Genomic DNA, 18,683 nt, shown 5'->3' on the forward strand with positions numbered 1-18,683 from the left:
TGTCTGACTCTCAGCGACCCCATGGACTGCAGCCTACCAGGCTCCTCAGTCGATGGGGTTTTGCAGGCAAGAATACTGGAGTGGGTTGCCATTGCCTTCTCGGATATTATAGATAGAAAATGCTAAAGACTCCACCAAAATACTGTTAATCTAATCAACAAATTCAGTACAGCTATGACACAAAATTAACATATAAAAAGCAGTAGTGCTTCTATATACTAACAATGAATTACTTGAAAAAGAAAAAAATATGCCACTTGCAATACTAAGAATATATTAACAATGACAATATTATAACCAAAAAAAAATAATAAATTTAACCAAGAAGGTTAAATATCTTTACTCTGAAAACTATCAGAAATTGATGGGGAAAAAAAATCAAGATATACACAAAAAAATGGAAAAGTATCCAGTGTACATGGAATGGAGAAATTAATATTGGTTCAATGTCAGTGCTACAGTCATCTATAGATTTAATACAATCCCTGTCAAGACAGCATGACATTTTGTAGAGAAGTACAAAAAATTCTAAAATTTATATGCAATCACAAAAGGCTTTGAATAGGTGAAGAAATCCTGAGATAAAAGGTCAAATCAGACCTTTAAGTATCAGACCATATTTCCTTATTTAAATCTATATAATAGTTATATCAAGCTATAGTAATAAAAACAGTGAAATATTGGCATAAAAACAAATAAACCGATGGAACAGACTGAAAGCCTAGAAATAAATCCAAACATATACAGCCAACTAATTTTTTGACAAGGGAGCTAAGAATAATCAATGAAGGAAATATACATGGTGCTGGGAAAATTGGATATTTACATGTAAAAGAATAAAAGAAGGTCACTATTATCACCACCCACAAAAATTAGCTTGAAATAAATGAAAGACTTAGATGTAAGACAAGAAACCATAAAAACCACTGGAAGAAAACAGGAAAACTACTACTTGACATGGGCCTTGACAATGATTTTTTGGATATGAACTTAAGGCAAAAGCAACAAAATAAAAACAAAGCAAGCGATACTGTATCAAACTGAAAACCGAACAGGAGAAAAAAAAAAAAGACCAACACAGTAAAAATGCAACCCACAAAATAGGAAAAATATTTTGAGGCTATATATCTAATAAGGGATTAATACAGAAAATACAAAAATACAATAGCAATAAAAACAAATAATCCAATTTAAAAATGAGCAAAAGAGCTGAATAGATAATTTTTCAAGAAAAATGCACAAATGACTAGCAGGTACATGAAAAGATATTCATCATTAATCATGCTGCTGCTGCTGCTGCTAAGTTGCTTTAGTCGTGTCCAACTTTGTGCAACCCCATAGACGGCAGCCCACCAGGCTCACCCGTCCCTGGGATTCTCCAGGCAAGAACACTGGAGTGGGTGAGAAAATCAAAACCACAAGATATCTCATGCCTGGTAACTGTTGGAATAGTTACCATTAAAATGTCAAGAGATAAGATATGCTGGCTAGGATATGGAGAAAAAAGAAGACTTGTGCACTGCTGATGGTATTTTAATTTGTACATCCACTATGGAAAGTAATGAAGAAGATTCTCAAAACATTAGAAGAGCTACCATGTGATCCAGTGATTCCACTTCTGGGAACACATTCAAAGGGAATAAAAAAGTCATTTTCCTTAGTAAAGTAAGTCATATAAAGAACGACATACTATATAATCTCATTTATGTGTAAACTAAAAAAATAAAAATCATAGAAAAAAATATATTTATGGTTTCCAGAGATAAGAGGATAGAGGTTGGTAGAATTGAAGGAAAGCAGTAAAACAGTACAAAATTATCAGCTCTAAGACAAATAAATACAGAGGATATAATTTACATCATGACTATGGCTAATATTTATGAATGGTATATTTGAAATGTGCTGAGAGTTTAAATCCTAAAATTCTCATCACAAAGAAAATAATATTTAGCTATATGAATAGATGCATATTGACTAAACACTGCTGTAATAATTTTATAACATATTTATCAAGTCATTATGCTGTATACCTTAACTCTATAAAGTGTTATATGTCAATTATATCTCAAGAAAATTGAAAAGAACTTACATAATTTCTTTTTTAACTTTTTTTTTCTTTTTTTTTTTAAATTTTATTTTATTTTTAAACTTTACATAATTGTATTAGTTTTGCCAAATATCAAAATGAATCCACCACAGGTGTAGTAAATTGCATGAAAGTTAATTAATGTCAATATGGCATTTATACATAGAAACTTTATGGAAGATAAGAAAAAGAAAATTTTATAAAATTCATTTTCTATAACATGATCATCAGTTGTACCTATGTGTTCTCTGAAAACACACAAACTCCTAAAATTCAAACCCCTAATAACCCATTTCAGTAACGTTTCTCATTAGGAGGACTACTGACATTCCAGTGAGTTAAATATGTGTTTATTGTTATTAAACACAATAATTCTCCTTAATTTCCAGGACTATCAAAAATGTCCATATATTTTCAAATGCCCTTGGGGTGCGGATCAGAAATAAATAAAGGGTATGAGAATAAAGGCAATAGATTGAAGAATATAGCCATGACAGTCTACCAGAAGAAATGTAGACCTGTCTTCTTATGGATAAATCATATTTTTCTCTATTGACTAGTCAGTTTGAGGTATATTTAACCTTTGTAAGCCTTTCCTGAAAGAATAAGGAAGAAGCAAGTTGAATTCATCTTTCTACTATAGCAAATGTGAAAATCAGTGGCTAATTTTAGACCTTCCAAATATCCCCAGAGTGACCACGCTCTTGTGGGGAACAGGCACAGCGCTCTCAGTAGAAGTTGCAAGCCCTTTAAATGTACAAAAGAGCTAGGGAGTTAGAAGATGTGGGAGTAAAATTTCTTCTCCTTTGCCCTTATAAATCTTAGACAAATTTGCATCTCTAAGAACTGCAAGTGAACATTGTGGGAGTTGACAAGAAAGCATCTGAGTAACATTCCAACTTTGCTTTATGAAAGACCTATGAGACTAATTTCTTCCTGGATGGAAAGAAACAGACTTGGCCTCAGAATAGCAATAAATTGTGGAAAATGTCATTTCCACGATAGAGTAGGATTCTAAGGTCTTCAAAAGCTGGTGGTATATTTTGTGTTAAGTTTAAATAATAGACTTTTTAATTTTTACCTTCCTCTCAAGAACCACATACCCCAACTCCCCTGAAATATGTAATAAAGGAATGTGTGGAATAGAAATTCTACATTGTGAAAGTGAACTAGAGAAATTTAACTTGATGATTTTAAGTTCCTTGCCAACTTCTAATGCAATACAACTATTCAAACTAAATGATAAAAAATGTAACATATGAAGTATTTCCTCAACTTAGTGTTTCTAAAAGTTCAGTGATTTAGGAGGCAAATTGTCAACCATGGCCATCATTAGATCAGTGATAATTATGATTTAATGTAGTTTGCTTAATTGCACTGTTTTCTAAAAAATATTTTAAGTATAAATGCATATCTAGTGATTTCCCATATACTCCATGTCCCACACAAACATAGCCTCCTCTATTCTCAACAAAACCATCAAGGGGTAGTACATCTATTACAATTGATAGTCTATATTGACATAACAAAATCACCTGAAGTCCATAGTTTACATTTATGGTTCACTGTTTGTGTTGTACATTCTATGGTTTTATGGGTTTGAATAAATCTATGACATGCATCTATCATTACAGTGTCCTACATTGTATCTTTACTGCTCTAAACATCCTCTGGTTCTGTCTATTCATTCCTTAACCCGTAGGCCCTGACAACCATTTTTTTTTTTTTTTAATGTCTCCACAGTTTTGTCTTTTCCAGAATGTCATAGTTGGAATTATAAAGTATGTAGTCTTTACAGACTAACTCCTTTCACTAAGCAGAAAGGATTTAAGTTTCCTATATGTCTTCTTGTAATTTAATTTCTCATTTATTTTTAGTAAATAATATTCTGTTGTTTGAATGTGCCACTATTTATTTATTCATTTACCTAAATTATTCCAACTTTTATCAATTATGAATAAAGCTGATATACATATCCATGAACAGGCTTCTGTGTGAACATAAGTTTTTCGATTTCTTCAGGTAATAACCAAGAATATCATTGTCAGATTCTAAGATAAAATAATATTTGGTTTTGTAAGGAATTGGCAAACTGTCTTCTAAAGTTGCTATACCATTTTGCTTTCATGCCAGAAATGTGTAAGATTTTCTGTGCTCTACATCTTACCAGTATGTAACATTGTCAGTGTTCTAGATTTGAAACATTCTAAGAGATATACAGGAGGGCCAAGAGGAGCTACTTCACGTTTAAGGTCAGGAGGGGCGGCCGTGAGGAGATACCGCTTGTCCAAGGTAAGGAGCAGTGGCTGCACTTTGCTGGAACAGCCGTCAAGAGATACCCCATGTCCAAGGTAAGAGAAACCCAAGTAAGATGGTAGGTGTTGTGAGAGGGCATCAGAGGGCAGACACAATGAAACCATAATCACAGAGAACTAGCCAATCTGATCACACAGACCACAGCCTTGTCTAACTCAATGAAACTAAGCCATGCCATGTGGGGCCACCCAAGACAGATGGGTCATGGTGGAGAGGTCTGACAGAATGTGGTCCACTAGAGAAGGCAATGGCAAATCACTTCAGTATTCTTGCCTTGAGAACCCCCTGAACAGTATGAAAAGGCAATATGATAAGATACTGAAAGGGGAACTCCTTGTGTTGGTAGGTGCCCAATACGCTATTGCAGAGCAGTGGAGAAATAGCTCCAGAAAGGAGGAAAGGATGGAGCCAGAGCAAAAACAATACCCAGATGTGGATGTGACTGGTGATAGAAGCAAGGTCCGATGCTGTAAAGAGCAATATTGCATAGGAACCTGGAATGTTAGGTCCATGAATCAAGACAAATTGAAAGTGGTCAAAGAGGTGATGGCAAGAGTGAACATCGACATTCTAGGAATCTGTGAACTAAAATGGACCGGAATGGGTGAATTTACCTCAGATGACCATTATCTACTACAGTGGGCAGGAATCCCTTAGAAGAAATGGAGTAGCCATCATAGTCAACAAGAGAGTCCATAATCCAGTACTTGGATGCAATCTCAAAAACAACAGACTGATCTCTGTTTGTTTACAAGGCAAACCATTCAATATCATGGTAATCCAAGCCTATGCCCCACTGAAGAAGCTGAAGTTGAACGGGTCTATGAAGACCTACAAGACGTTTTAGAACTAACACCCAAAAAAGATGTCCTTTTCATTATAGGGCACTGGAATGCAAAAGTAAGAAGTCAAGAAACACCTGGAGTAACAGGCAAATTTGGCCTTGGAGTACAGAACAAAGCAGGGCAAAGGCTAATAGAGTTTTGTCAAGAGAACGCACTGGTCATAGCAAACACCCTCTTCCAACAACACAAGAGAAGACTCTACACATGGACATCACCAGATGGTCAACACTGAAATCAGATTGATTATATTCTCTGCAGCCAAAGATGGAGAAGCTCTATACAGTCAGCAAAAACAAGACCGGGAGCTGACTGTGGCTCAGATCATGAAATCTTCATTGCCATTTTTAGACTTAAATTAAAGAAAGTAGGGAATACCACTAAACCATTCAGTACAGTTCAGTTGAGTCGCTCAGTCGTGTCCGACTCTTTGCGACCCCATGAATTGCAGCAAGCCAGGCCTCCTGTCCATCACCAATTCCCGGAATTCACACAAATTTATGTTCATTGAGTCAGTGATGCTATCCAGCCATCTCATCCTCTGTCATCCCCTTCTCCTCCTGCCCCCAATCCCTCCCAGCATCAGAGTCTTTTCCAATGAGTCAACTCTTCGCATGAGGTGGCCCAAGTATTGGAGTTTCAGCTTTAGCATCAGTCCTTTCAAAGAACACCCAGGACTGATTTCCTTTAGAATGGACTGGTTGGATCTCCTTGCAGTCCAAGGGACTCTCAAGAGTCTTCTCCAACACCACAGTTCAAAAGCATCAATTCTTCAGTGCTCAGCTTTCTTCACAGTCCAACTTTCACATCCATACATGACCACTGGAAAAAACATAGCCTTGACTAGATGGGCCTTTGTTGGCAAAGTAATGTCTCTGCTTTTGAACATGCTATCTAGGTTGGTCATAACTTTCCTTCAAAGAAATAAGCATCTTTAGTTTCATGGCTGCAATCACCATCTGCAGTGATTTTGGAGCCCAGAAAAATAAAGTCTGACACTGTTTCCACTGTTTCCCCATCTATTTCCCATGAAGTGATGGGACCAGATGCGATGATCTTAGTTTTCTGAAAGTTGAGCTTTAAGCCAACTTTTTCATTCTCCACTTTCACTTTCATCAAGAGGCTTTTTAGTTCCTCTTTACTTTCTGCCATAAGGGTGGTGTCATCTGCATATCTGAGGTTATTGATATTTCTCCTGGCAATCTTGATATGACCTAAATCAAATCCCTTATGATTATACAGTGGAAGTGAGAAATAGATTTAAGGGCCTAGATCTGATAGATAGAGTGCCTGATGAATTATGGACTGAGGTTTGTGACATTGTACAGGAGACAGAGATTAAGACCATCCCCAAGGAAAAGAAATGCAAAAAAGCAAAATGGCTGTCTGAGGAGGCCTTACAAATAGCTGTGAAAAGAAGAGAAGTGAAAAGCAAAGAAGAAAAGGAAAGATATAAGCATCTGAATGCAGAGTTCCAAAGAATAGCAAGGAGAGATAAGAAAGCCTTCCTCAGCAATCAATGCAAAGAAATAGAGGAAAACAACAGAATGGGAAAGACTAGTGATCACTTTCAGAAAATTAGAGATACCAAGGGAACATTTCATACAAAGATGAGCTTGATAAAAGACAGAAATGGTATGGCCCTAACAGAAGCAGACGATATTAAGAAGAGGTGGAAAAAATACACAGAAAAACTGTACAAAAAAGATTTTCACGACCCAGATAATCACCATGATGTGATCACTCACTTGGAGCCAGACATCCTGGAATATGAAGTCAAGTGGGCCTTGGAAAGCATCACTACAAATAAACCTAGTGGAAGTGATGGAATCCCAGTTGAGGTATTTTAAATCCTAAAAGATGATTCTGTGAAAGTGCTGCACTCAATATGCCAGCAAATTTGGAAAACTCAGCAGTGGCCACAGGACTGAAGGTCAGTTTTCCCTCCAATCCCAAAGAAAGGCAATTCCAAAGAATGCTCAAACTACTGCACAATTGCACTCATCTCACACGCTAGTAAAGTAATGCCCCAAATTCTCCAAGCCTGGCTTCAGCAATATGTGAACCGTGAACTTCCAGATGTTCAAGCTGGTTTCAGAAAAGGCAGAGGAACCAGAGATCAAATTACCAACACCCGCTAGATCATTCAAAAAGCAAGAGAGTTCCATAAAAACATCTGTTTGTGCCTTAGTGACTATGCCAAAGCCTTTGACTGTGTGGATCACAGTAAACTGTGGAAAATTCTGAAAGATATGGGAATACCAGACCACCTGACCTGCCTCTTGAGAAACCTATATGCAGGTCAGGAAGCAATAGTTAGAACTGGACATGGAACAACAGACTGGTTCCAAATAGGAAAAAAGTACGTCAAGGTTGTATATTGTCACCCTGCTTATTTAACTTCTATGCAGAGTACATCATGAGAAACTGTGGGCTGGAAGAAGCACAAGCTGGAATCAAGATTGCTTGGAGAAATATCAATAACCTCAGACATGCAGATGACACCACCCTTATGGCAGAAAGTGATGAGGAACTAAAAAGCCTCTCAATGAAAGTGAAAGAGGAGAGTGAAAAAGTTGGCTTAAAGCTCAACTTTCAGAAAACTAAGATCATGGCATCTGGTCCCATCACTTCATGGGAAATAGATGAGGAAAGAGTGGAAACAGTGGCTGACTTTACTTTTGGGGATTTCAAAAATCACTGCAGGTGGTGATTGCAGCCATGAAATTAAAAGATGCCTACTCTTTGGAAGGAAAGTTATGACCAACCTAGATAGCATCTTCAAAAGCACAGACATTACTTTGCCAACAAAGTCCGTCTAATCAAAGCTATGGTTTTTCCTGTGGTCATGTATGGATGAGAGTTGGACTGTGAAGAATGCTGAGTACCGAAGAATCAATGCTTTTGAACTGTGGTGTTGGAGAAGACTCTTGAGAGTCCGTTGGACTGCAAGGAGATCCAACCAGTCCCTCCTAAAGGAGATCAGTCCTGAATGTTCATTGGAAGGACTGATGCTAAAGCTGAAACTCCAATATTTTGGCCACCTCATGTGAAGTGTTGACTCATTGGAAAAGACTCTGATGCTGGAAGGGATTGGGGACAGGAGGAGAAGGGGATGACAGAGGATGAGATGGCTGGATAGCATCACCGACCTGATGGACATAAGTTTGGGTGAACTCTGGGAGTTGGTGATGGACAAGGAATCCTGGCTTGCTGCAATTCATGGGGTCGGAAAGAGTGGGACACGACTGAGCGACTGAACTAAATTGAACTGAGATACCAAGACATTCATACTAGAATGGCTCCAATTAAAACGACTGAAATACCATATGTCAATGAGTAGATGGTACAACTGGAGTTCTCATACATTGCTGATGTTAATAAAAAATGCTATAATCACTTCAGTGAGCAGGTTATACAGCAAACCCAATCATGGCTATTTAGCCATGAGAAATTTTAAAAACTGGTATTTTTCATACCATTTCATCAAAAATAATAAAATACCTTGTAATAAACTCCTAAAAGGAGGTAAAAGCCCTGTACTCCAAAACTGAAGAATGACACAAAGAAACTGAAAATGACACAAACTGATGGAAAGGTATAGTATGTTTGTAGATTAGAAGAATCAATAGTATTAAAAGGAACACACTACCCATGGCAATCTACAGATTCAATGCAATCTCTATCCAATTACTAATGGCATTTTTCACAGAACTAGAACAACAACAATGACAAAAATTGCATGGAAACACATAATACCCTAAAAAGCCAATACAATCTTAAGAAGAATGGAACTCAAGGAATCAAGCCTGTCTCAGACTATACTACAAAACTATAGTAACCAAATCCTTATGATATTGGCACAAAAACAGATATGTAGATCAATGGAACAGGATAGAAAGCAAAGAAATAAATTCACACCATTATGGTCAGTTAAACTACAAAAAAAGAGAAAAGAATATATAATGGAGAAGAGACAGTTTCTTCAATAAGTGGTGCTGGGAAAACTGGACAGCTACATGTAAAAAAATGAAATGAGAAAATTCTCTAACACTATATATAAAAATAAAATCGCAATATATTATAACCCTGGATGTAAGACTGGATACTATAAAACTCTTAGAGGAAAACATAGGCGGAACACTCTGACACAAATAGCAGCAATACTTCTTTGGATCTACCTTCCAGAATAATGGAAATAAAAAGAAACAATTGAGAAGTAACTAAACTTAAAAACTTTTGCACAGAAAAGGGAACCATAAACAACACTGAAAAGACAATCTATGGACTGGGAGAAAATATTTGCAAATGGTGCTACCAACTAGAGATTAATTTCCAAAATACACAAACAGCTTAATAACAATAAACAAACTAATCAGAAAGTGGACAGAAGATTTAAATAGATATATCTCCAAAGAAGACATAAAGCTGGCCAACAGGCACAAGAAGAGATGATCAATATCACTAATTATTAGAGAATAAAAAAAAACTACAAATAAAAACTACAATGATATATCATCTCACACCAGTCAGAATGGCCATCATCAAAAAGTCTGTGTGTTACTTGCTCAATCGTGTCCGACTCTTCATGACCCCATGGACTGTGGCCCACCAGGCTCCTCTGTCCTTGGAATTCTCCAGGCAAGAATACTGGAGTGGGTTTCCATTTCTTTCTCCAGAGGATCTTACCGACTCAGGGGTCAAACCTGGGTCTCCTGCATTTCAGGCAAATTCTTTACCACCTGAGCCACCAGGAAAGCCCTCAAAAAAATCTACAAATAATAAATACTAGAAACATGTGGAGAAAAAGAAATCTTCCTACACTTTTGTTGGGAATGTAAATTGATGCAGCCAGTATGGAAAATCGTATGGAGGTTCCTTCAAAATCTAAAAACAGAGTTACCATATTATCCTACAATTCTACTCCTGGGCAAATAACTGAAGAGAACTCTAATTTGAAAAGATTTATGCATCTCATTGTTGTATTTACAACAGCCAAGACATGGAAGCAACCTAAATATCTATGGACAGAAAAATGGATAAAGAAGATGTGGTATATATTTATTTATACAATAAAATTAAAGAAGAATGAAATAATACCATTTTCAGCCACATTGATGGACCTAGAGATTATCATACAAAGTGAAGCAAATTGGACAGAATGACAAATATCATATGATATTACTTATACGTCAAGTTTAAAAAAATATGAAATAAATAAGTCTACTTAAAAAACAGAAATAGACTCATAAGACATAGAAAACAAACTTATGGTTACCAAAGGGGATAGTGATTAGTGGGAGAAGAGGTAAAATAGGTATTTGGATGTATCATGTACACCCTTCTATGTATGTAAACTAAATAAACAACAAGGACCTACTGTATACCATAGGAATAAATATGTAATATCCTGTAATAATCTATAAGGCAAAAGGATATGAATCATTTTGCTGTATACCTGAAACTAACAATATTGCAAATTAACTATACTTCAATTGTTAAGAAAAGGTTAATAAAAGTTTTGCTCATAACATTTTGTTCATAACCCTTATGGCAGAAAATGAAGAAGAACTTCAGAGCCTCTTGATGAAGAGGAGAGTGAAAAAGTTGGCTTAAAGCTCAACTTTCAGAAAACTAAAATCATGGCATCCAGTCCCATCACTTCATGGCAAATAGATGGGGAAACAGTGGAAAGAGTGGCTGACTTTGTTTTTTTGGTCTCCAAAATCACTGCAGATGGTGATTGCAGCCATGAAATTAAAAAGCCCTTGCTCCTTGGGAGGAAAGTTATGACCAACCTAGATAGCATATTCAAAAGCAGAGACATTACTTTGCCAGCAAAGGTCTGTCTAGTCAAGGCTATGGTTTTTCCAGTGGTCATGTATGGATATGAGATTTGGACTATAAAGAAGGCTGAGTGCCGAAGAATTGATGCTTTTGAACTGTGGTGTTGGAGAAGACTCTTGAGAGTCCCTTGGACTGCAAGGAGATCCAACCAGTCCCTCCTAAAGGAGATCAGTCCTGAATGTTCTTTGGAAGGACTGATGCTGAGGCTTAAACTCCAATACTTTGGCCACCTGATGTGAAGCGCTGTCTCATTTGAAAAGACCCTGATGCTGGGAGGGATTGAAGGCAGGAGGAGTAGGGGATGACAGGATGAGATGTTTGGATGGCATCACCTATGGACATGGGTTTGGGTGGAATACAGGAGTTGGTGATGGACAGGGAGGCCTGGAGTGCTGCGATTCATGGGGTTGCAGAGAGTTGGACACAACCGAGCAACTGAACTGAACTGAACTGAAACGAAAAGTAGAATCAACCCTGATGTCCATTACCTGGTTGATAGATAACCAAATTATGATATATCTTTAATTAATAAAAATGAATACATTGCTGACAGGTGCTAAAACTTGGGCAAATATCACAAGCATTGTGTTCTATTAAAGGAATAAAATGCAAAAGTATATATCTTGTATGATCTATTTATTCAAAATTCAAGGAAATGTAAATTTATAGAGACAGAAACCAGAGCAGCACTTCCTAGAGTTTGGGAAATGGATTGACCCCAGAACTGTATGAAAAAAGATTTTGGGAAGTTATAAAATGTTTATCCGTTGATTTTGAAATAGTTGCAAAGCTGTCTATGAATGTCAAAGTTTCTAATTTGTACACTTAGATTTTGTTGTCTAACAATTATGTCTCAATAGACATGGGATAAAATCAGATTTTTAAAAGTATTTGAAGCAGAATATTACAAGCAAAATAAGTGGCTCTTCTAGAGTATAAACAATATTTCAGTGACTGTCTTAGAAAATTTTTCAGTTATCTCAATATCTAGAAGAGAATATATTATTAAGTTAATCTTAGTCAAACTTGATAGTAAATGCATTCCATCCATAGTGCACCAAGTAAAATTCTCAGACAATGGTATCACAAGGCTAAAACAGATTTATTTCTTGGGGTCTTTGCACAATATCAGTCAGGCAGCTAGTTTGCTAAATTTGGTACAGATTTAATTTGGCCACTGAATGCCTAATCTAGATTTCAGATAATTTCTTTTCCCATGTGCACTGATCCCTGTGGCAATAAATGAATAAAGGATATTTCACTATTTGAACACCACTAATTTAAAGCAACTTAATCAACCCTCTTCATTGAAAGATTCTGGACTACAATTACAGCACTAATGTCTAGCTGTCGGTTCTTTTCAGGTCTGGTACTAGAGAATAATTGCAACTCATGTATTTTCTTGTGGAAATTGCTTCATGCCTGGAGGTAATATTTTTTCCTTTAATCATATCTTCTATGTGATGTAACTTTGAGTCATATACAGATGGACTTTTTAGCTACAATATAGTAATATGATCCCCCTCCCCAATCTGGACACCATCCAGTTTTTAAAAAAAAATTATAAGGATTCAGCAATATCAAAAGTATATTTAATGGTATAAAAGTCCTAGTGTCTTTGCAATGTGACACTTGATACTTGTATAATGTTCTGATTTTTAAGGTTCATTATAGGCTAGGAAGGCTATTTCTGAAATTTTAACAGATGGTACTTTGACATTCATTTTGCCATTGTATGCTTTAAAGACTTTTTGTTGCAAAACAAGTTCTTAATAATTGACTAAAACAGTATACTTTAAAAAAAATATTGCCATCAGAGCATTTTAGTAGATCTACCAAACATCTATGGGTCTTCCATAGGAAATTAAAACCAGTGACAGACAGGTATAAGCATCATAAAATATAATAATGTATTTATATATTTCAAGTAAATTCCAATGTGAGTTAATATTCTAAAATATAGAATTATTCATCAAATATTTTGATTTTTAATATTTACAACTGCCCACTTAAAAAGGTCATTAGCTTAATTATATTAAATACATTTTCATCCCAGTTATCATCAAAAGCAAAGTTATATTTCTCACTTAGCTTTCCTAAGTTTTACTCATAATAATTCTTTCATCTCCAATTAATCTTCTAAATTCCTCCAGCTCATTTAGTTTATAAATTCCCCTCATAAAGGTATTTGAAAGTGCCATAATCTTTGTCCAAAGAGCAGTATGAAAGTAGTATAAAGATGTTCCTCCAGTTGTGGAGAACAGTTGAATAATTTGTAACTTCAGGTCAAATGTCAAGATACAAAATATCACCTCATAATTCTTTCTTGACTTAAAAGTCTTGAAGTTCTCCAAATTAGTCAGATAACCACACTATCATCAAACAAGATGAAAAATAGTTGATCAGGACCTGAGTTTTACCTACTGAGGTTTAACACAATCAGACTTCTGTAATAATTTTGTATTTGAGATCATCATGTGTTTTTGTCAAAAAAAAAAAAAAAAAAAAAAAAAAAAAACACCTAACATCTGTCTGCTTCCTGGTTACTTGAGATTCACAAAGCTTCTCCATGGATCTGCAGGGCTCTGCTTATCCTGCCTATAAATTGGACAACCTAGTGAACCTATTTGACTTTTGTTTTCAAATGGCAGGTTGTTTGGGTGCTATTGGTATTCTCCCAGGTCCTTCAATCCCCTGGCAACATGTTGTTCCTGTTCAGTTGCTCAGTCATGTCCAGCTGTTTGCGACCTCATGGGGCTGCAGCATGCCAGGCTTCCCTGTCCTTCACCATCTCCTGGAGTTTGTTCAAACTCATGTCCACTGAAACTGTGATGCCATCCAATCATCTCATCCTCTGTCATCCCCTTCTCCTCCTACCTCCAATCTTCCCCAGCATCAGGGTCTTTTCCAGTGAGTCAGCTCTTTACATCAGATGGCCAAGGTATTGGGGATTAATCTTAAGCATCAGTCCTTCCAGAATATTCCGATAGTCCTTCCGATGAATATTCAAGACTAATTTCCTTTAGTATTGACTGATTTGATCTCCTTGCAGTCCAAGAGACTGTCAGGAGTCTTCGCCAACACCACAATTCAAATGCATCAATTCTTTGGTGCTCAGATTTCTTAAAGGTCAAGCTCTCACATCCATACATGGCTACTGGAAAAAACACAGCTGTGACTATATGGACCTTTGTAGGAAAAGTGATATCTCTGCTTTTTAATATGCTGTCCAGGTTTGTCATAGCTTTTCTTCCAAAGAGCAAGCATTTTTAAATTTCATGGCTGCAATCACCAACTACAGTGATTTTGGAGCCCAAGAAAATAAAATCTGTCACTGTTTCCATTTTTTTCCTCATCTATTTGCCATGAAGTAATGGGACCAGATGCCATGATCTTTGTTTTCTGAATGCTGAGTTTTAAGCCAGCTTTTTCACTCTACTCTTTCACTTTCATCAAGAGGTTCTTTAGTTCTTCTTTGCTTTCTGCCATAAGCTTGGTATCATCTGCATATCTGAGGTTATTGATATTTCTCATGGAAATTGGGATTCCAGCTTGAGCTTCATCCAGCCCAGCATTTTGCATGATGTAGTCTGCATATAAGTTCAATAAGCAGAGTGACAATTTGGAACCAGTCCATTGTTCCATGTCCACTTCTAACTGTTGTTTCTTGACCTGCATACAGTTTTCTCATGAGGCAATTAAGATGGTCTCATGTTCCCATCTCTTTAAGAACTTCCCACAATTTGTTGTGATCCACACAGTCAAAGGTTTTAGCATAGTCAATGAAGCAGATATTTTTCTGGAATTCTCTTGGTTTTTCTATGATCCAACAGAAGTTGTCAATTTGATCTCTGGTTCCTCTGCCTTTTCTAAATCCAGTTTGAACATCTGGAACTTTTTAGTTTACATACTGCTGAAGCCTGGCTTGAAGGATTTTGAGCATTACCTTGCTAGCATGTGAATTGAGTGCAATTGTGCAGTAGTTTGGACATTTTTGTCATTGCCCGTCTTTGGGATCTAACCTTTTCCAGTCTTGTGGCCACTGCTGAGTTTTCCAAATTTGCTGGCATATTGAATGCAGCACTTTCACAGCATCATCTTTTAGGATTTGAAATTGTTCAGCTGGAATTCCATCATCTCCACCAGCTTTGTTTATAGTGATGCTTCCTAAGCAACATGAGTTTCCACTATTGAAGGTTCATGGAGTTATGAATGTAATTGCTACTAACTGGTGAGTCACAAACAAGAAGTCATTTTTTTTTTTTTTTTGGTACTGCTTTTATCACACTTCATAAACTTTTTTAATTTTTAATGACACTTGTGGCAGATTCCATATGTTTATGTTTACTTTGAATTATTAAAATAGAACACAAAGCAGTTTGAAATTCTTAGACTGAAATTTTAAAGTTTCATTCCTTCATGGTATAAAGTTAGAGGAAATTTAAGCTAACTCTTAAATGCCTCATTTTTATTATTTTTCTAGAACTAGTTCTCACAGTGTTAGCATTGGAAAAAAGAAGAGAAAAATAGACACATAATACTTTAAGTATCTGTTTGGTAGTTCTCCTGTTAATATTCACTGTTTTCATAAGCCAGTAGTCAACAATTAGTTCTGTGTGTGACAGTGGTCCAAAGGGGTTACCTTTTCATGTGGATAAAAATATATATATTCTCATGTAAAGATACTCCACAAGTTTATGGGTTTTTTTGTTTCCATTTGTTTCCCTATTATAAGGAATCCCTTTTCTACCATGGTTGGAGTATAAGGAAGAAGATTTAAATCCCATTATTTTTTGAAATAATAGTGTGATTCTTGGAAAATCCATATCTTCACCTCTGTAGATGGTGAATGTGCAGTCTGCACCCTTATTTTCTTTCTCCACCCTATCATCAGCCCTAAAAAATGAACAAAATAGATCCATTTACAGAGAGATGTGGATAGACATAGTGTCATATATAGTGAAGCTATTCCGAAAAACAAATATCATATAATACCATTTATGTGTGGGATCTAGAATAATAGTGCAGATGAATTTATTTGCAAAGCATAAATAGAGACACTGATGTAGAGAATAAACTTATGAATACCAAGAGGGGGAGGGAGGCTTGGATGAACTGGGATATTGGGATTGACATATATACACTACTATGCATAAAATTTCCCAGGTGGCTCAGTGGGAAAGAATCCGCCTGGCAGTGCAGGATACTCAAGAGATGAGGGGTTGTATCCCTAGACTGAGAAGATCCCCTGGAGTAGGAAATGGCAACCCATTCCGGTATTCTTGCCTGGGATATCTCATCGACAGAAGAGCCTACAGTCCAAGGGATGGCAAACAGTCGGACATGACTCAGATTGAGTAAATATATTAAGCTTAAGCTAATACAGCCCATGGGATTACAAAGAGTCTGACATAACTGAAGAGACTTAGCACAGCATACAGCACAATGTATAATATGGATAATTATTGGGAACTTGCTGTATAGTACAAGGAATTCTAATCAATGTTCTGTGGTGATCTAAAGGCAAAGGAGATCTAAAAAAGAGGGGCTATATGTATACTTATAACTGACTTACTTTGCTGTACAGCAGAAACTAAGACAACATGATAAAGAACTATTCTTCAACAAAATTTTAAGATAGACAAAGAACAGAATTTTTATCATTATATTATTATACCATGATGGCATCACAGATTCAATGGACATGAGTTTGAGCAGCTCCAGAAGATACTGAAGGACAGGGAAGCCAGAGGTCCTGCAGTTTGTGGGGTTGCAAAGAGTCAGACATGACTTAGCAACTTAACAACAATATCATAAATTATAAGAATTTTATGAAGCAAAATGCTAAATTCAAGAAGAATGCAAGAATGAATTCTTGCATTAAATTGCATTTAATTCTGGCATTTAATTAAATAATTGAAATATTTGTTTTCAAAGCAAGTTTCTTGACAGACCTCAGATACCTTGATTTTTAAGGCCATTGTCTATGTTGCTTCCCTGGTGGCTAAGACGGTAAAGAATCTGAAAGAAAAACATTTTTATAAAAATAATTAAATTCAAGAGATTGTATTTGGCTTACTCATTTTGTGTGTAAACACTAAGTTTGTAGAAGCCAGAGAATGGAATTTTCTGTATCTGTTCAATTCAGTTGTAGTCTCTTAACAATACACACCCTCTCATAACTCCTATAATTTAAATAAATATACCAAGTGTCTATAGCTCACAATCGATGACTATAAAAAGAAAAATCAAAGAAATTAAGCAGCAAGTGGTAATTTTGGAAAAGGGTAAAACACAGTGATTAAAGATTACAGATTTATGGGCTGAAATAGATCTGAAGAGATTTCTGTAAACAAAAGGAAGATCTATTCTTCAAAGTTACTCTATAATCCTTTGACTCAGCCTATTCTAAGATAAAGAGAATTGCTCTCAATTGACTAATAAAACTGTAATCCTTGACTAATAAAACTATAATCCACTCAAGAAAGAAAATTCTCACTCTTTCCGAGTCTGAATGCTAAGAGATGGACTTAAAAAAGTGAAAGATAAAAACTAGAATATGATTCATATCAGTAAGGTAATCTTAATAATAGTGAGGCTTGAAGTATTCAAAATGTTAAGATCTTGAAATATATAAGCTGTTCATATATAATTGAGTAAATACTACTATCTATATAATTGTGTTGGAAGTTTGTGATCAATTTGGTTACAGTTTACTATTTTAAGCTTATACACAGAAATACTACAAGATATAAAAATCATGTAGATCCCAGTAATGGCAGGGTTGCAATATTTTGTCTCCATATGCGTAAATACTAAAAATTAGAAATCGAAATCCCATAACTGTGGTAGAATCCCCCATATTTCACTTTCAACAAATGTGAAAATGATGCTAAATTATAGATCCCACCTCCCTTGTATGTGTAAATATAGCCCTTTACAAAAGTTTTATAGAAGTAATAAGGCAATTTCTTCATTGAACATCACCAAAATGAATTTACACGTTAGGGAGGATCTTTTGTTGACTGGAGAAATTTCATGGGCTATAGATTTGCAATATTAAGCTATTTCCATATTGTGTTAATGGCTTCTCAGATAAGGCTTTGTACAGTAAATATTGTACTTCTCACATTTTTATGTTCTAGATAAAAAAAACAAGAAAATTGTCTTATATGTTCTCTTCAAGTGTTTAAAACATTTCTTTAATTTTTTCCACAAGTCTTCTGGGAGGTACAAGCAGCTTATTCAAGGCTTTGAAATTATTCACACAAGTCATTTATTGCTTTCTTTGCTAAAATTCTTTCCCTTTCTCTTTTGATTGCTTCTTTTCCTTCTTTTCTGATTATTCCCTTGTTGGACAATGTTTCATGCTACTAAAGAAATATAAGGTTATTTTTATCACAGAAGAATATGAAAAACTATTCAAAACGTATTTCAATTTATTTAGCCTTTTCTGGGATAAAGTCCAATTACACCTTTTCAAGTATGCCCTAGTTAATACTATGCCTGCATTGAACTTTTGAGATATGTTTTATGATAAAGAGCCATTTAAGGAGTGTATATTGGTGTGTGCTGATTTTAAGGAACTGTTT

At 35.7% G+C, this 18,683-nt stretch overlaps 1 long non-coding RNA gene across 1 annotated transcript in view; it reads right to left on the reverse strand.

The window, feature by feature from the left end:
• Window positions 1-15,376: 15,376 nt before the first annotated feature.
• Window positions 15,377-18,683, reverse strand: part of LOC129643403 (uncharacterized) — a 39,308-nt gene continuing 36,001 nt past the window's right edge. Inside the window, exons 2-3 of the long non-coding RNA XR_008710289.1 lie at window positions 17,046-17,112; window positions 15,377-15,987 (exon numbers count right to left, since the gene is read on the reverse strand). This is a non-coding gene — a long non-coding RNA (uncharacterized LOC129643403). The remainder of the gene's footprint in view (window positions 15,988-17,045; window positions 17,113-18,683) is intronic.

Source organism: Bubalus kerabau, chromosome 2 (assembly GCF_029407905.1).
Source record: "Bubalus kerabau isolate K-KA32 ecotype Philippines breed swamp buffalo chromosome 2, PCC_UOA_SB_1v2, whole genome shotgun sequence".
NCBI lineage: Eukaryota > Metazoa > Chordata > Mammalia > Artiodactyla > Bovidae > Bubalus > Bubalus kerabau.